This window comes from Danio rerio, chromosome 16 (genome assembly GCF_049306965.1).
Source record: "Danio rerio strain Tuebingen ecotype United States chromosome 16, GRCz12tu, whole genome shotgun sequence".
Classification (NCBI taxonomy): domain Eukaryota; kingdom Metazoa; phylum Chordata; class Actinopteri; order Cypriniformes; family Danionidae; genus Danio; species Danio rerio.
The window spans coordinates 4,010,195-4,031,107 of record NC_133191.1 but is presented as its reverse complement, the minus strand read 5'-3'; the positions used below and the strand labels follow the sequence as shown (position 1 = coordinate 4,031,107).

Sequence of the window (20,913 nt, the reverse complement as noted above, 5' to 3'; positions counted from 1 at the left end):
GCTTGATGCTTCTTCTGCATCTGGTGTGGACGCAGCATAAAACTACATAAACTTAATGTTCTTCTTCTTATACTATATTAGGAACTCATCTCCTCCTACCCCGTTCATACTACAACCAGCAAACTAACTCCAAACCTCCAAACTATACTGAATTAAGTTGCTATATCTTTTCCAACTGATCCGACTTACGGTTTTCCGAAAACTGTCCCGGAAATTTAAAAAAAGTCCAATTGCCTTAATATTGGACCGAACTTTGTGACCTCATAACTTCGCACCAGACTGTTAAACAGACTTAAGTTTGGGCTCATTTAACACAGACTACCAATCTGTCAAGCACTGATGACCTTTCAACTTTCTAGCCACACCCTAGAAACCACTTACAGCACCCTAGCAACTGTCCCATAGACTTCCATTAAAAAAAAACTGCCATTGACTTTACATTGGACATATCAACAACAAACCAATCCATACTAGCAATATACTAATGCACACCAGAAACATACTAATGACATACAAACATACTAATTCATTCATTCGTTTTCTTTTTGGCTTAGTCCCTTTACTAATCTGGGGTTGCCACAGCCGAACAAACCACCAACTTATTCCGGTATACATTTTATGCAGCGGATGCTCTTCCAGCTGCAACCCATCACTGGCAAACACCCATACACTTCATTTCTCACTCATACACTACGGACAATTTAGCTTACCCAATTCACCTGTACCGCATGTCTTTGGACTTGTGGGGGAAACCGGAGCACCCGGAGGAAACCCACGTCAACATGGGCAGAACATGCAAACTCCACACAGAAATGCCAACTGACCCAGTTAAAGCTTGAACCAGTGACCTTCTTGCTGTGAGGCGAGGCCGCTTCCTACTGCAGCACTGTGCTGCCTCTGATTTTGCTGTTATACACTAGAATTTGTTTTCTATATATATATAAATATAAATAAACACACTATAATTTTGTCATTGGCAGTTTTATTGATCACTAAGATATGATTGACTTGGATTTAACTTGCTTTGATTTAAAAATGAAATTTACAAAAATAGCTTGCCTGTAGCTAAGCTACTTTTGCCAAGTAGCTTTTAGCTTAGCTTGCTACATTTCCTAGGGGGTAGCCTTTAGTGTAAAGCTACAATTTAAGTAGAGTAGCTAATAGCTTAGCTTACTACATTTTGCAAGTAGCTTGCTCAATACTAAAAACAATAAGAAAAAAAAAGACGACTCTCAATCTGTTTGTGGTGGGACAACATTAAGTAATATTGAGGGAAAAAAAAATCTCAGAAATTGTGTTGTTTCAGCTCATTTTAAATAAGTATTAGAACAAACGAAATTAAATTTTTTTACATTCAGCCCTGCATCTGAATTATGCGCAAACAAGCTATAGTTTGTTCTTAAATCTTTTAAGAGTATTGAATCACCTTGAGAAGGACAGTCTTTCTAACGTGTGGATTCACGCATGCTCATGGTCCGAAGCAGATAGGAGATGCTCTCTAATAGTATGTAATTATGCTTCAGTGCTTTGAATAGTATGTAATTTTCTCGAGGTGATTATTTCACACTCTCTTTAAATAGCCCTGAATGTTAGCAAGATGTTTTGAGATTTCTGTGTGGTGTCTCTGCTGTTTCTGTTTACCATCACATACAGTATAAATTATGACCTTTAAGAGTATAACTGATAAAATAAATTGCACTAAAGAGTTTTTGAAGCATTTTTTGTAACATGAAACCCACACAAAAAACTAACATATTCTACAGTACATACTTCTTTGAATCCGTTTTTTTGCCGTTTTTGTTTTCCTGAATCCACCAGAGGCTGCGGTGTATGCTTTTTCAAATCTTAAATTTCTCTCGCGAGTGATATTTGTTATCCACCCACCCTCCTCTTTCCCTAAACCCAACCTATAGTGCTGTAAAAAGCACTGATTGACCCGCCCACTACCTTCGTAAACCCAACCGACAGTGTTTTCAAAATATATACTTTGCATAAAAACATTAGAAATATATGTTGCACAATATAAATAAAACAGATTTTAATACGAATTTCAGCAAACAAACAACCCTTAGTGTGTTTATTCCTTTATTAAAATGTCCATGGTAATGTTTACTTTCACCGTTTTATTTAGGGAAACTCCTGAGGTAAATAATTCATATCTATGAACTTCAATAATAAATCTAGATAAAATGCAGTGCTTCCCACCTCCAGTCGCAATGACTTCTGGGACTTCCAGAGCAAGTTCGGTGCTAAAGTCTGCATCAGTGCATCCTCGATATCAAGAACACATCCGGGAAGATTCACGCGTCCTCCGTACTTGCGGTCTTGAGAATTGGAACTGAACTTAGGCAGCTGATGATGACGTTGCACGAGAACACGAGGACGCAAGACCACTGAAAAACGCATATTGAGAAACAGCCATAAAATCGTTGTATGAATGTTGTAAAGTTTAAGTAATTTCCATTTAAAAGGCGTGAAGGTCACGTGACCATCAGGAAGAGCGCACCATCTCATTTCTCAAAGGACGCGTTCTCTGCCCTCGCTGTCTCCTGAGTTCGTTCTTCCGAGGACACCTGGCAAGACCGGTCTCCACAAGAACGCAAGTCCGTTCTCTGCGTTTTTGAATTGAGAAACAGCCTTAGTTCCCGAGTCACATTGAAGATTCGTTCAAAATGAACGAATCATTCATGAGCGACCCATCACTAATAAATAGTATTCATTTATATTTAGGTGAATGCATTACATCTGTTTAACAATAAAACATTTTTATGAAGTATAAGTGCACTTTATATGCGACAAAGACAGCTGGGTTCCACACAATCTGTTTGTGTTGGGGCAACATGAAGGAATTAAAATAGCTTATTAGTTTTTTTTATTTTTTTATACAAATTTAAGTGAATTGAACATAAAAAAACCTCAAGAATTGTGTTGTTTCAGCTCATTTTAAATAGGTAGTTTGAACAAACAGCATACATATTTTTGAGTGTTCACATCACATACTAACAATTGCAATTGATACATAATCATATGCAATAACCCTGAATCAAATCTTAAAAAATAAATAACATTACTCAGTACTGACATATACAATTGCAACAAGGCCTCCATAAAACACTGTAGCTTTTTAGATATACAATGGCAAACATACAAACACAAGTACAGTATGCACTCGAATGGCACTTAACATACAAATAGCTATGAATACTAATGAGATCATGGTGTCCCTGATGACTGTACGGTACTTAAATCAGTAATGCTCTGTTCGAGTTGTTAGTTCAGAGCTCTTCAGATCAGCCATGCAGGCTTGACTGGTGTGTGAACTGTCTGTGTTCATGTAGGATTACTGTTCATTGCTGACAGGAAAAAACACACGTGTGTCCATCACAGGGAAGGGAATGAGGGACGATTAAGAGGAGAAAAGCGGTGCATCTGGGTGAGGGGAAAAGCCAACAACAAACAATCAGCAGGGGAAAGGATGAATGGGAAAATTGTATGTAATTATGAAAAACTGTATGTCTTCTTGATGGTTGCCCCAATCCAAAACCCCCATCTGTAATGACACGTTCAATAAAGTCGATAAAGCACTAATGATACATCACAAAATGCCATGATATAAAACCAAACCCATGATTTGCATATGAATGTGTGAGGTAAGGCGACGTGGTGGCGCAGTAGGTAGTGCTGTTGCCTCACAGCAAGAAGGTCGCTGGTTCAAGCCTCAGTTGAGTTAGTTGGCATTTCTGTGTGGAGTTTGCATGTTCTCCCCACGTTCGCATGAGTTTCCTCCAGGTGCTCCGGTTTCCCCCACAGTCCAAAGACATGCGGTACAGGTGAATTGGGTAGGCTAAATTGTCCATAGTGTAAATGAGTGTGTATGGATGTTTCCCAGAGATGGGTTGCAGTTGAAAGGCCATCCGCTGCGTAAAACATGTGCTGGATAAGTTGGCGGTTCATTCTGCTGTGACGACCCCGGATTAATAAAGGGACTAAGCCGGAAATAGATACAGTTACTGTGTTAGCTCTTATTGAAAAGCAAACAAAAAATATACGAAAAACCACATTTATTACCAGACAAAATCCTGTTAATGCACAGCACATTATAATACTGTAATATTTCCAATATTGATAATTCTAATAATGTATAATACCTTTTCACTTTGATATGGTAGCAAGATACCATATAATATCTAAATGATATAATTTTGTTTAACGTCATTACTGTAACTTTGCTCCACGTCCCAAGTTCGGCAACGTACGAGGCAAGCCACTGGACAAACTGGTAACATCCATGCGAAGGTAAGTGGTCAGCTGGTAGCGCTAAACAGAATGGAAGGCATCAGCGATGTCATACCGCACCGTAACGTTCGTTTTAAAGACAAAATAGCCAGATGTACTGTTAAAGTGAGATTTATTAGCCCCTCTTTGAATTTTTTTTTTCCTTTTTTAAATATTTCCTAAATGATGTTCAACAGAGCAATGAAATTTTCACAGTATGTCTGATATTATTTTTTCTTTTAGACAAAGTCTTATTTGTTTTATTTCGGCTACAATAAAAGCAGTATTTAATTTTCTAAAAACCATTTTAGGGCGAAAATTATTAGCACCTTTAAGCTAATTCTGTTTTCGATAGTCTACAGAACAAACCATCGTTATACAATTTATATTATAACAATATATACAACTTGCCTAATTACCCTGACCTACCTAGTTAACCTAATTAACCTAGTTGAGCGTTTAAATATCACTTTAAGCTGTATAGAAGTGTCTTGAAAATATGTAGTAAAATATTATTTACTGTCATCATAGCAAAGATAAAATAAATCAGTTATTAGAAATGAGTTATTAAAACTATTATGATTAGAAATGTGTTTAAAAAAATCTCCGTTAAACAGAAATTGGGGAAAAAAATTAAACAGAGGGGCGAATAATTCAGGGGGGGCTAATAATTCTGACTTCAATTGTACCTCTGGCTACATAATTCATGCTCTCCAGAAGTGTAGACATGGTTACATATCCACAATGAATCTGTGTTGTAAAAAACATACACATATAATCTCATCATTTTGCACCACTGCTTGCCTGTTTTGCTAAATTATCTGTTTGTCATTTGATACACGAGTATGAGTGACCCCTGTTGGCATTATGCGTGCTCTATTTACCCTTAAATTTCATCAATGTTGCCAAGTCATCCAGACAAGAATCCAGCACTAAACTGGGAGAGATTCTGGAAGCTCTCCATTGTCAAATGCTAGCTATATATTTTATATATTGTGTAATTCTCTGGAACATAATTAAAATTAAATTATAAGCACTTCTCTCTCTGTGTCATGTCCTTTGGAATCATAAATACAGAAACAGAAGACGACATTTTAGCTCCCTCTGCTATTAACCTTATTCTAAAATGCGTAAGTGCGCCTGTTTTCGCGATTGTCTTAGAACTTCCCGATTCAGTCGCCTATGGGAGAAATGACTATAAATAAATAAAACAGTCAAACTACTTGCTCTACAAACAAATGTTTGCAGGACTATACAGACCAAGTAGAATAATATAATAAGAAAATATCAAAATGCAACATCAAGCAGCGTAATGAGCAGTTTTTAACGTCAAAAAATTGAATGGAAGTGAATGAGACCGGAAGTCTCAAGCCAAAAAGATTCAAATGGCAGCCCCCGCTCGTCAGCGGAGAATTAGGTGAATAGATGAATTACCGGTGTATAAACATTAAGGTTGTAGAAATCACGGAAGCACTAGCATAATAATCAGCAAGCAAAACAACTGCCTTCTGACAACAAACTGCACCTGTACCAACAAACTGCACCAAAAATGTAGCTTGTGTTAATGCTACTGCGCTATGTAGCTTGTGTTAATGCTACTGCGCTACTTGACTAATTAAATAGCTTCGCTACTGAAAAGCTATTTGATTTAGAAAGTAGTGACGCTACCGCCACGCTACTGAGAAATGTAGTTAAGCTAGTATCATCACTACTTGTAGCAGCACTACTGGCCAACACTGCGTGTGGTGAATGTGCCTAACCTGAAGTGCTTGTGATCTCACTAGCCCGGATGTATTTAGTGTATGTAGTTCCCAAACTTTGTTTGCTGTAGGCTTTGCTAAGCTAACTCTGTAAAAGCTAACGTCTCCCTTTGGATGAACTTTGAGCGTTTTACATTCAGAGATGTTGTTTATGTTCACACAGCTACATTACACATCAACTAAAGTTTAAAATGCGACTTCGTAGTACTGGTGGACCACCCCTTTAATACACTTTTCTATATATTATATGTAATTTTCATATTCTCTCTCTAAAATGTCAACAAAAGTCTCTCAGTTAAAAACTGTAGAGAGGTATTTTCAACAGGAAAAGTAGACAAGGAAGAAATAAAACTCCCATAATGCAATTCACAAAACATCTGAATCACAATATACTGCAGCTGTTAATGAACAAATATTTCTTTACAGTATAGACCTTTTTCATGGCTGCTGCATGGAGGGCGCCATATCGACCAGCGGCTTCCGGTAGAATCCCTGCTGAAAAATCCAGATTAAACCAGCCTAAGCTGGTTGGCTGGTTTTAGCTGGTCGACCAGGCTGGTTTTAGAGGGGTTTTGGCCACTTCCAGGCTGGTTTCCAGCCATTTCCAGCCTGGTCTTAGCTGGTCAGGCTGGGAGATGACCAGCTAAAACCAGCTTGAGCAGCCTAACCAAGCTGGGAGTCCAGCCAAAACCAGCTATATCCAGCTTAAACCAGGCTGGTCAAGCTGGTTTTAGCTGGATTTGGCTGGTCATTTTCCAGCCTGACCAGCTAAGATCAGGCTGGAAATGGCTGGAAACCAGCCAGGAAGTGGTCAAAACCTCTCTAAAACCAGCCTGGTCGACCAGCTAAAACCAGCCAACCAGCCTAGGCTGGTTTAAGCTGGATTTTTAGCAGGGATGCTAAAAACTTCCGTTTACAGCGTGTACAACTGGTAATTTGCGCTCCGAAAATGGGTTTTAATAACGTTTTTAATGTATTACAGAGTGTTTTTGTGACACACAACTTAGAAATGTGTCTGTTAAAGCCGCTATAATCTGTCACATGTGGTTCAAGCACGTCAGAAATACGAGAAAAACGTTCTCCTAGTTCACGTGTCTGCCGTCAGAAATAACGTACAGTGTGTGTGTGTGATCCCGGCCTGTCAGCTGTTAGCTCGGCGGCTCTTTAACACACACACACGCACACACACACACACACACAGAGAGAGAGAGAGAGAGAAAGAGAGAGAGAGCAAACCAGAGTACTGGCATGAAACTTAACAGGTATGAAAGTCGTGCAATTTACAAAAATGACCAATAAAAGTCTGTTATTGATCCTCTGCTGGCTGATTTGCTGTTCATTCTAATTGCGAGCCGTTTGTGTTTTATTTCGTGTGTTGTATTCACCACGGTTTGTGTTTTTCTGTCATTCCGAAATGACACTAGCCTATATTTTCACTTTGTCACGGTTATTAAATCAGTGTATCAGTGGCACAGTACAGGCTACGTGTGTGTGTCAAACATTTTGGTGAATTACATTTGTTTGGGCTGGTTATATATTTGAAATAAAGAGAAACTGTTGACTTTAGCGATGACGAGGCTTCATTTAAACTGCAGAAGATGCCGTCTGACAACGAGGGGAAAACGCCTCACAGCAGCTGTTTTCCATCCTATTAGATCGCATTTCTTTAAATGATCAGTCCAGGAGATGGTGCTGATGGACAACAGTATTAGTTCAAAGAGGATAAAAGCAGGTAAAATAGATTAAAACTATCGTTTCAAAGCTGTCCAAATGTGACTGTTTACATGCATCAGCTGCCGACCGGAAGTTCTTCGCATTCTCCTTGCGCATACACGCAAAGCATAATGGGTAATTTTGCGTTCCAAGAAAAAGGTCTATACCACTGATAAATCTGACCAAGACATTTCATTAACAACATTAAAGAACCATCAAATGAGCATCTGATGTCAAATGAAACATTCGTTTTGTTCTGACCTGAAATCCGACATCTAGAAACACAGACGTGACGTTGGAGCTGTGGACAGTGTGAGACCCGTGTGGCCTGATGGTGTGATATCCAGGTTTTGGATGTGTGAAACGGAGGAGTCGAAGTGATGAATGCAGAGCGTGTCGCAGCGGTGTGGAGTCTCTCCTCTGGCCTCAGCTCATTAGAGCACAGCTGCAGCACATTAACTCCAGATGAATTGCTCATCGGCCATGAGATGGGGTCTCCTCAGAGATCTCACGACCCGTCAGAGCTGCTCCTCAGGTCCTGCTCCCTACCAGCTCATCCTGCCTGCTTTCAGAGTCCCCGTTTATACCCGACAGACAGGAATGAGCTGCTGAGTGTGAACATACAAACTCCTGCTGAGACCAAGAGACGCTTTACTGTCAGGCATAACAGCTCTTAAAATAAAAGACCAAATATAGTGGGTAGCACGATCGCCTCCCAGCAAGAAGGTTGCTGGTTCGATCCTTGGCTGGGTCAGTTGGCGTTTCTATGTGGAGTTTGTATAGTTGTATAGTTTTGTTTGCAAACACATGTGCTATTGGTGAATTGAATAAACTTAATTGGCCATAGTTTATGTGTGCGAGTGTGAGTGGATGGGTGTTTCCCAGTGATGGGTTGCAGCTGGAAGGGCATCCACTGCGTAAAACAAATGCTAGGTAAGTCTGTGGTTCATTCCGCTGTGGCGAACCCTGATTAATGAAGGGACTAAACCAAAGGAAAATTTATGAATGAATATTATAATATTGTATTTCATTACATTCAAAATTGATTTACATTCATTTATATTTAAAAATGTATCACATCTTTAAACTTAAAAATAAAATACAACATTTAGAAAAGAAATGATTAAATGAATAATTAAAATAAAACCATTATATTATATTATATTATATTATATTATATTATATTATATTATATTATATTATATTATATTATATTATAATATATTTGATTATATTTGATTATATTATATTATATTTGATAATATTATATTATATTTGATTTCATTACATTAAATTATATTGTATTATATTTGATTATATTAAATTATATATTATATTATATTTGATTTCATAATATTAAATAATATTATATATTATATTTGATTATATTAAATTATATTATATATTATCTTATATTTTATTTTATTACATTAAATTGTATTATATTAAATTTGATTATATTAAATTATATATTATATTATTTTATATTTGATTTCATTATATTAAATTATATTATATATTATATTATATTTGATTATATTAAATTATATTATATTTGATTTTATTAAATTATGTATTATATTATATTATATTATATTATATTATATTATATTATATTATATTATATTGCAGTGATTAAAAATAAAGACAAAGTCACAAATTTAATGAACATGATTATAATGTTATAATAATATAATATAATAATATTTAACACTATTTTATGTCTATCCATTTACATGTCATATTACTTACTTATCTTTATGGTGTTTTTAAATGTCACTGTTGTTGGTAATCCTAATGTAACGTGTTGTCTATTGTTAGACACTTTTCCTCCAAAGGACAATGAAGTATATTGCTACAGTACAATGCTATGACACAATAAAAAGAGAACTATCATGAGTACAATAATAAACATGATTTCACTAATATTACACTGATTATTTTATAATAATGAATTTTATTATTTATAACCGTAATACCATTTATATCTATTTTTGTTTATATTCTTTCAAATATTATTTTATAATATAATATAATGGGCGTCACGGTGGCGCAGTGGATAGTTGGCTGGGTTAGTTGGCATTTCTGTGTGGAGTTTGCACGTTCTCAGTTTTGGCGTGGGTTTCCTCCGGGTGCTCCGATTTCCCCCACAGTCAAAACACATGCGCTATAGGTGAGTTAGATAAACTAAATTGGCCGTAGTGCATGTTTGTGAATGTGTGTATGAGTGTTTCCCAGTGATGGGTTGCAGCAGGAAGGGCATCCACTGTGTAAAACAAATGCTGGATAAGTTGTTGGTTCATTCCGATGTGGTGACACCTGATTAATAAAGGGACTAAACCGAAGCAAAATGAATGAATGAATATTACAATATTGTATTTCGTTACTTTTCAAAATTGATTTACATTCATTTATATTTAAAAATGTATCTCATCTTTAAACTTAAAAATAAATTACAACATGAATGAAATAAATGATTAAATATATAATTTAAATAAAACCATTTCTGAGGCGGCAGACATTCTGCTTGCCGTGGTTCAACGGGGCATCGGTCTGTGAATGCGATACTGCGTTTTTCTGTAGCGTTTGGCAGGCGGCATTCAGAATGAGGCGGGACTCGCTCCAAAAGAGGCACAATAGCTCAGTATCTCTCACCTGCTGCTTGCATGCATAATCTCCTCTTGTTTTCCTCCTTCCGGACTCAAATGGCTGCATTTGTCACCGTGGTTACACAGTCTCTTATCTCATTAGCTGAGATCATCATGGCTTCTTCAAAGGGGTTCACACCGACTTACTGCACGCGTGTGTGTGTGTGTGTGTGTGTGTGTGTGTGTGTGTGTGTGTGTGTGTCAGAAGGAAAAAAAGGACATTTGAGAGGAACTATTTGTGTGTTTGAGTATGTGCATTTGGATATATTGTGTGAGTACATGTGCGAGCGGTTGTTTGGGATGAAACTCAGTCTATTGAAATTTTAAGATTGACCACTTTGTAATGTTGCCATTCCTTTGCACAACACTTAAAATACATTTAGGGACTGAAGACACCAAGTGATGAAATGTTTTTAATTAATTCTTTAATTCTTTAATTCATTTTGTTTTTGATTTAGTCCCTTTTAGGGCTGTGCGATTAATTGAAATCGAATCGTAATCGCGATTTAAAACATTGCGATTAGCTAATCGCAAGAGGCTGCGATTTGATATGTATTATCAGTGTTGCCAATTTAGCAAGTTTGTTGCTAGATTTAGCAAATTTTCATACTACCCAAGCAACTTTTTTTTTTTTTCAAAAAGCACCTAGCAACAAATTTAGCCATTCTTAACATTCGTTTGGCTACTTTTAGCAATTTTGAAAAAGTGCCTTACGAAAGCAGTGGCTGCGGGCTTCACTCACTAGAGTTAATTGCTAGCTCAATTTGTTTTTTTTATAACTTTTAACCTACTGATATTTCTTAAGACAAGACAATGCAAACTTTATTTATAGAGCACAATTTTATACAACCGTAGTTGATCCAAAGTGCTTTACAATGGGATAAAATATTTAAGAAAATAAAATAAAACTTGTATTAAAAATGTAAGAAGGAGAGTTGAGGTGCATATTTAATTCTGCAGTGAGTTGGGTTTTATGTTTTATAGATATAATGCAGGTTAGCACCTATCAAATTAGTAATATGCATTGCTAAAATTTGGAAAAGTGAAGGTGGATATTTACATTTTTGATCACTCAGATTTCAGATATTGATACAGGTGTATCTTAGCTGCATTGCTCTGTGCTAACAAACCATACATTGATGCAAAGATCATTTATTCAAATTTAATTTAATGTATATCATACATGAATATAACTTATGACTGGTTTTGTGGTCCAGGATCACATATGTGTCATAAATGGAAAAGTAATGAACAGTTAAAATAGTAGTTGTTAAAAAAGTAATTTTTTTTGCAAAGACAACAATGAATTTTAAAGCTTCAGTAATATTTTGTCATTGATAAAATGCTAAAAAAATACACCTCAGTCTGTATTTGTAGTATTTTTCTTCTAAAATAAAACTAGCATAATCTTGGCTTTGTGTAAAGTACGATCATATAATGATGTAGCTTTTTCCAGGTATAAGGTGATTGATTTGAAGGAAAATGTGTTTTGTTGTAGCTACTAAAATGGTCAAAAGCCAAATGAGGCAGGGAAACTAATCAGTCCAAACAATATGATTTTTCTGCCACAGAGTAATTTCAAAATCCATTTTATTCTTTCTGGCCGTACATATTAATATGTGTTTTCCAAATATACATATGGTCAAAATCTATGATGAGGTTAAAAAAGGACAGGATATTATTTTATGTGTACTCTAGAGAGGAAAAGATAAATAAATAAGGAATATATTAGGGAATAGGCTTGATCGTGTTTACAGACAGCAGATATGACCTAAACAAATTAAAAAATCCATTTTAGAAGAAAATAAATTCAGTAATAACAAACTTTATTGAAGCAATCACTCATTGTCTGATCATTCATTGTCAGTGTTTTGCATAGCATTCATCAAAGTGCTTTCCAAAGACTTGAAGTTTGAAATAAAAGCTTCCATTGTACAAAAGGAGGAAATAATAATAATAATTATTTTTTTTTAAATCTTGTTAAATACTAGAATAAATAAATAAATAAATAATCTGTTAAAATCAAGTGATTAATATAGCTCAAATATAAATTATAAAATGCAAATCAAAGATACCACAATGTTTTGAGAATAAATAAATAAATAAATAAATAAATCTGCTAAAATGAAGCGCTTAAGATGGCTCAAGTGTAATATATAAAATGAATGAATAATTAAATAAATAAATAAATCATCTGTTTAAATTAAGTGCTTAATATAGCTAAAGTATAAGGTATAAAATGAAAATTAAGGCTACCACAATGTTTTGAGAATGAATAAATAAACAAACATATAAATAAATCAATCAATCAATAAATAAATAAATAAATAAATTGTGTTACTGTTGTAAACAGTATTTTTGTTTCAAAACAACGTTGTATTAATAAACAAGAAAATCAATATAGAAAAAAAGAATAAAAAATAAGCAAATAAACAAATAAATATATAGTTCTGGTTAGAAGTGGTTAATATGGCTCAAGTATAAGAAATGAAATGCTAATCAAAGCTACCACAATGCTTAGAAAATAAATAAATAATAAATAAAAGAATAAATAAATAAAAATAAATAAATAAATAAATAAATAAATAAATACATCCTGGCTTTGGAGGAAGAGGATGCAAGTACTTGACTGGCCTGCCTGCAGTCCAGACCTATCTCCAATTGAGAATGTGCAGAGTGCATTTTAAAGTGTAAAATTCGGCAACGAAGACCCCATACTGTTGCCCACCTTAAGACTTGTTTGTAGTCTCTAAATGTCTTTTAAGTGTCCTGAAAAGGAATGGCAACATTACAAGGTGGGGAATACTTTACTGTTTATTTTAAAAAATAAAATCATGAGAAACACATTAAATAATGTGCTGTTGTATTGTCTGCAACTGCAACTTTGAAACTTATAGTTTAACTTATAGTAATATAATATAATATAATATAATATAGTATAATATAATATAATATAATATACACAAAATAACTAGTCAAAAGATAAAAATGATCAAAGATAAAAGCAATGAATTAATTAAATTTAATTATTAAAATTATTATGCTTAAAAATGGGCTGAAAATCATTTGCAATATTGATCAGCACTAGGGAAATATTTAAATAAAGAATTAAAATTCCACAGGAGCTAATAATTTTGACTGTAAAAACATATGTTTAAATAGCATTGATCGAAATGTGCTTAGTGCATAGCTAGAATTACAGTTTAGAGTAACTTTCATGTAATTATGCGTCACCATTTACTCGTATTACAATCCGGAATCCACGTGACAATGACACTGTAAAATAAAGTGTCAGCCAATCTCCAGCTCTTAACGAACAGCGGACATGAAGAGCTTTGAGCTTTTCTAAACACGAGAGCTCCTCAGAAGATGAGATGCTAATATATGCCATTAAATCAATTTAGCAGGAGGATGTTTGAGCTGCCCTCAGTCGGCGAACACATGTACAGGCCTCATTCTTATTAATTTATCAAGAAGCGAGCCTGACTCATCTGCACCTCACCTGTCTGATCCTCTAATAGTTGTGTGAATACGAAGACCCCGATTAGCTTTTAATATATTCAGTCTCTAGGCCGCACAGGCTCAGGAGGAGGACATTTTTCACGCTCCTGCAGGATCCGAAAGGCTTAGACGTCGACATTGTGGAGCAGAAACATTTCGAGTACGCCAAAAGACGCTTATGAGACGCGACAAAAGACTTTAGTCAGCAAAGTTGTGAATGTCAGAGTGTCTTAATGTCAAAGGTCATGTTTAATATCCACAACCCTTGCATGTTTTAATGTTTCTTTGGATTAAATCAGTGATGTGAAATGCTACAGCTGATTTCTCTTTAAAGATTTTATAATTTTAAGTGCAGTAAATGTGTATTTCAAGTGTATTTACATTTGTATTTGTGACTCTTTATTAGGTACACGTCAAACTACTTGTTAATTTCTAATTAGCCAATCACATGGCAGCAACTCAATGCATTTAATCATGTAGACATGGTCAAGACGTTCTGCTGCAGTTCAAACTGAGCATCAGAATAGGGAAGAAAGGGGATTTAAGTGACTTTAAACTTGGCATGGTATTTGGTGCCAGACGGGCTGGTCTGAGTATTTCAGAAACTGCTGATCTACTGGGATTTTCATGCACAACCATCTCTAGGGTTTACAGAGAATGGTCCGAAAAAAAGAGAAAATATTCAGTAAGCGGCAGTTCTGTGGGCGCAAATGCCTTGTTGATGCCAGAGGTCAGAGGAGAATGGCCAGACTGGTTCCAGCTGATAGAAAGGCAACAGCAACTCAAACTAGATTATTAAAGTTCGTCGAGACAAACTTTAGGCTGGCTTGAGAAAGTCTGTTGGAAATAGTTTGTTTAATTTACACAGTTTTAAAAAGTATGAAACGATAGATAGATAGATAGATAGATAGATAGATAGATAGATAGATAGATAGATAGATAGATAGATAGATAGATAGATAGATTAAAGCAGTTTATAGATAGATAGATAGATAGATAGATAGATAGATAGATAGATAGATAGATAGATAGATAGATAGATAGATAGATAGATAGATAGATAGATAGATAGATAGATAGATAGATAAAAAGCAGTTTATAGATAGATAGATAGATAGATAGATAGATAGATAGATAGATAGATAGATAGATAGATAGATAGATAGATAGATAGATAGATAGATAGATAGATAGATAGATAGATTAAAGCAGTTTATATATAGATAGATAGATAGATAGATAGATAGATAGATAGATAGATAGATAGATAGATAGATAGATAGATAGATAGATAGATAGATAGATAGATAGATAGATAGATAGATAGATAAAAACAGTTTATAGATAGATAGATAGATAGATAGATAGATAGATAGATAGATAGATAGATAGATAGATAGATAGATAGATAGATAGATAGATTAAAGCAGTTTATATATAGATAGATAGATAGATAGATAGATAGATAGATAGATAGATAGATAGATAGATAGATAGATAGATAGATAGATAGATAGATAGATAGATAGATAGATTAAAGCAGTTTATATATAGATAGATAGATAGATAGATAGATAGATAGATAGATAGATAGATAGATAGATAGATAGATAGATAGATAGATAGATAAAAACAGTTTATAGATAGATAGATAGATAGATAGATAGATAGATAGATAGATAGATAGATAGATAGATAGATAGATAGATAGATAGATAGATAAAAAGCAGTTTATAGATAGATAGATAGATAGATAGATAGATAGATAGATAGATAGATAGATAGATAGATAGATAGATAGATAGATAGATTAAAGCAGTTTATATATAGATAGATAGATAGATAGATAGATAGATAGATAGATAGATAGATAGATAGATAGATAGATAGATAGATAGATAGATAGATAGATAGAAACAGTTTATAGATAGATAGATAGATAGATAGATAGATAGATAGATAGATAGATAGATAGATAGATAGATAGATAGATAGATAGATAGATAGATAGATAGATAGATAGATAGATTAAAGCAGTTTATAGATAGATAGATAGATAGATAGATAGATAGATAGATAGATAGATAGATAGATAGATAGATAGATAGATAGATAGATTAAAGCAGTTTATAGATAGATAGATAGATAGATAGATAGATAGATAGATAGATAGATAGATAGATAGATAGATAGATAGATAGATTAAAGCAGTTTATATATAGATAGATAGATAGATAGATAGATAGATAGATAGATAGATAGATAGATAGATAGATAGATAGATAGATTAAAGCAGTTTATATATAGATAGATAGATAGATAGATAGATAGATAGATAGATAGATAGATAGATAGATAGATAGATAGATAGATAGATAGATAGATAGATAGATAGATAGATAGATAGATAGATAGATTAAAGCAGTTTATAGATAGATAGATAGATAGATAGATAGATAGATAGATAGATAGATAGATAGATAGATAGATAGATAGATAGATAGATAGATAGATTAAAGCAGTTTATAGATAGATAGATAGATAGATAGATAGATAGATAGATAGATAGATAGATAGATAGATAGATAGATAGATAGATAGATAGATAGATAGATAGATAGATAGATAGATAGATTAAAGCAGTTTATAGATAGATAGATAGATAGATAGATAGATAGATAGATAGATAGATAGATAGATAGATAGATAGATAGATAGATAGATAGATAGATAGATAGATAGATAGATAGATAGATTAAAGCAGTTTATAGATAGATAGATAGATAGATAGATAGATAGATAGATAGATAGATAGATAGATAGATAGATAGATAGATAGATAGATAGATAGATAGATAGATAGATAGATAGATAGATAGATAGATAAAAACAGTTTATAGATAGATAGATAGATAGATAGATAGATAGATAGATAGATAGATAGATAGATAGATTAAAGCAGTTTATATATAGATAGATAGATAGATAGATAGATAGATAGATAGATAGATAGATAGATAGATAGATAGATAGATAGATAGATAGATTAAAGCAGTTTATATATAGATAGATAGATAGATAGATAGATAGATAGATAGATAGATAGATAGATAGATAGATAGATAGATAGATAGATAGATAAAAACAGTTTATAGATAGATAGATAGATAGATAGATAGATAGATAGATAGATAGATAGATAGATAGATTAAAGCAGTTTATAGATAGATAGATAGATAGATAGATAGATAGATAGATAGATAGATAGATAGATAGATAGATAGATAGATAGATAGATAGATAGATAGATAGATAGATAGATAGATAGATAGATAAAAGCAGTTTGAAAAAGGATAGATAGATAGTTTTGAGGTCACAAAGTTAGATCTATTAAGTCAATGACAGTCTTTTGCAGTAAAAGCCTATGGGACAGTTGTTGCTAGGGTGCAGTATCTGGTAGTTAGGGTGTGGCTAGAAAGTTAAAAGCTCTTTAGTTATTGGCAGTTTGGTAGTCTGAGTTAAATGAGCTCAGCCATTAGTCTGTATGACAGTCTGATGCAGAGTTATGAGCTCACAAAGTTTGATCCCATGTTAAGTCAATGAAAGTCTTTTGAATGGAAGTCTATGGGGCAGTTTCTAGGGTCCAAAAGTGGTTGCTAGGGCGTGGCCAGAAAGTTAAAAGCTCATCAGTTATTGGCAGTTAGGTAGTCTGAGTTAAATGAGCCCAGTTAGAAGTCTGTGTGACAGTCTGATGCAGAGTTATGAGGTCACGAAGTTTGGTCCAATGTTAAGTCTATGGGATTTTTCTGACGGTCCCGGGACGTTTTTCGGAAAATCGAAAGTCGGATCAGTCAGAAAAGATATGGCATAATGAGTCAGAATAGTTTGGAGGTCTGGTGTGAGTTTGGTGGTCATAGCTCGAAAGCTCTAGGAGGAGATAGATTTTGAATTTTAGTCTCAGAAGAAGAAGAATAATATATAAAAAAAATAATAAGTTTAAATAGGATTTCAGTAGTCTGGCTTGTTTCTCAAGCCAGCCTAATAAGCACTCGCTACAACCGAGGTCTACAGAAGAGCATCTCTGAACACACAACACGTCCAACCTTGAGGCGGATGGGCTACAGCAGCAGAAAACCACACCGGGTGCCGCTCCTGTCAGCTAAGAACAGAAAAATGAGGCTACAATTCACACAGGCTCACCAAAATTAGACAATAGATGATTGGAGAAATGTTGCCTGGTCTGTTGAGTGTTGATTTCTGCTGCGACATTCTGATGGTCGGGTCAGAATTTGGCGTCAAAAACATGAAAGCATGGATCCATCCTGCCTTGTATCAACGGTTCAGGCTGGTGGTGGCGGTGTAATGATGTGGGAGATTTTTCCTTGGCACACTTTGGGCCCATTAGTTCCAATTAAGCATCGTGTCGCAACTGCGTAATGCAACCATGTCAATATGAACCAAATTCTCTGAGGAAGTTTCCAGTACCTTTTTTAATCAGTTCTGAAGGCAAAAGGGGGTCCAACCCAGTACTAGTAAGGTGTACCTAATAAAGTGGCCGATGAGTGTATATTTGGTTAGTCACGGTATTTTGTATGTGTTTGCTTATGTGTGTTTCCTTACAAAATTAACCTCACACTCCTAACCTTTCACTTACCACATTTGAGATCAAAACAATTATAACTATGATTATTAATACTAAATACTCTGCAACTTTTATGACTGACTATATGTCAGCAGTTGATTTCACACACTGAAGCATCTGTCAGGAACGCAGCATATGCTGAAATTAATTATTATTCTCATATGATACAATTAGTGACTCGTTGTTGATTACTGATCATTTGGCACATCATATGCTGCGGACACAATGTTGATTATAAACGTGAAAGAGGAAAACTCTAAATTAACCAGTTTTATATAATTAAAATGAACAGATGATGCGGTTTTCGACTTTTCTCTTAATGAATCACACTCAGTCTGGAGGTTATGAAAATCAGAAGAATATACTTTATTGAAATATTTTCCAAAAAAGCAGAGACAGCCTGGAGCAAACCCATCTCTAGTCTCACCCCAGGACAAATCCAAAGTGTCTCTGTTCTTCACAATATTTATACTGACTTTCTCTCCCCACCTCTCTCGTTGTAACTCTGACCATTTTAGGATGTTTTGTCTCTTTACTGGGGGGTTTAGTATATCTTTAGGTGCTCATGTTATTCTGGGCCCTACAATGCAAACACCTGTTTTCACACAAGAGTTCTCTCTCCATAGATTCAATCTTGTAAGTGTTTCAATAGCATCTGGATGCAGCCTTTATGAAGCAAGCTGAGATTGCATCACTCAACGATGCAGTGTCAGACGCAATGCACTCAAATGGAGTGAGTGACGTCACTGTGATGGGTAAGGCTAGGGGCGGGGTTAGGTAAGCCCATTAAAAAGCATTGGATGCAGCCCAGATTGCACTGCAGGTCTGCATCCAGACCCCTCTCGAGTGTTTACATACACTGGCATGATGGTACATTAATGTCATAATATGTCACTTATTCTCCCTAAAACCTCTCACAATTATAACTTCATATGTGTAAACATACACAATCATTGTTTTACAAATAAACTCATTCTCCAGCAGCTCCAAACAACAATGACCTTACACATTCCTCAACAGGACACCCGTTCTACACACACAACCAGTTGTCACCTTTCTTCTCAAAATACACCACCAGTTGCTGCCATTTTTCTTCAAAAATACATGTCTAAGCATCTCTAGGTGGTTATATAGGTAGACATCTTTATTGCACACCTATAAATAATAAAGTAATCTTCGTCAATGATGACTTCTATAATGTGAAACGCATAAATCCCATAGGGTTTCATGACTCTAGAGAAGCAGCGTGTAACTGAAGACTGCGCTTTTGTGTCTTGTGCTTGTATGTGTTTTTCAGAGACTGCATTAAATGATTAATTTTTACACTTTTAAACACTGTTAATTACCCATGAATGGCTGAGCGACTACACATTCGCAGTCTCCCCGCTGCTCATCTTCTGATTCACGGCGTTTCCCTCTTTTTCTTCTTGGCTTCAAGTTGCTTTGTAGTTTAATGATTTTTTTTTTTTTTCTTCTTCGCCTTAAAGTCAGGAAACAAATCGCTCGTTGCTTTGTTCAATTGTACAGAAATTTCTAAAATAATCTCGCTGCAAACAGAGCTGTAAGGCTTTGTTTACCAAGAAAATTAATCAGAATTTGTTTATCGGGGGGAGCAAAAAACTGTCCTAATGCCTTATTCTCTTTGAAATAATGAACTGTGAGAAGATGAAAACAAGTCATTTTCCTAATCCATTGCCTCTTTGCATTGCTCTATTACCCACGAGTGCATAGAGTTCTTATTTTTTGTTTGTTTTCGTGTTTCGTCATGAAATCGCTTTGCAAGACTCTTGTGTCAAATCTCTTTCACCTCTGGGTTATTACACCTGCAGGTTCCACATATGCAAGCTAGCGGATAGATGTTAGCGTTCAGTTTACAACAGCGGCATTGCTTTCTTTTCCTATAGAAATGGTAAACAGCATGATTATGCACATCGAATCTCTAAAGCAGTGTTTCCCAATCCTGTTCCTGAAGGCACACCATTCATTTTCCTTCGGGTTAGTCACTTTATCATCTGGGGTTGCCACAGTGGAATAAACTGCCAACTTATCCAGCTCATGTTTTACACAGCGGATGCCCTTCCAGCTGCAACCTAGCACTGGGAAACACCCATACACACTCGGACAATATGGCCAATTTAGTTTCTTCAATTCACCTAAAGCGCATGTCTTTGGACTGCAGGGGAAACTGGAGCATCTGGAGGAAACCCACGCCAACACGGGAAGAACCAAAATCCTGCATGATGGTAATAGTTTGATTAAGGTCTGTACATGTTTACATTCAGAGAGCAGCATTTACAGCGGAGCTTCCAGTCTATAATATTGTAGTGATATTATTGTTCTGTAAACTAAAATATTTTGACTAAGGTACAGTGCA

The 20,913-nt window shown here is 34.9% G+C and overlaps 1 long non-coding RNA gene across 1 annotated transcript; it reads right to left on the bottom strand.

Annotated features, from left to right (window-relative positions):
- Window positions 1-2,855: 2,855 nt before the first annotated feature.
- On the bottom strand, window positions 2,856-8,303 carry LOC141378124 (uncharacterized). The gene is made up of 2 exons (XR_012391859.1): window positions 8,010-8,303; window positions 2,856-3,429 (listed from the first exon to the last, which is right to left on the bottom strand). It is a non-coding gene; the product is annotated as an uncharacterized lncRNA (long non-coding RNA).
- Window positions 8,304-20,913: the final 12,610 nt, after the last annotated feature.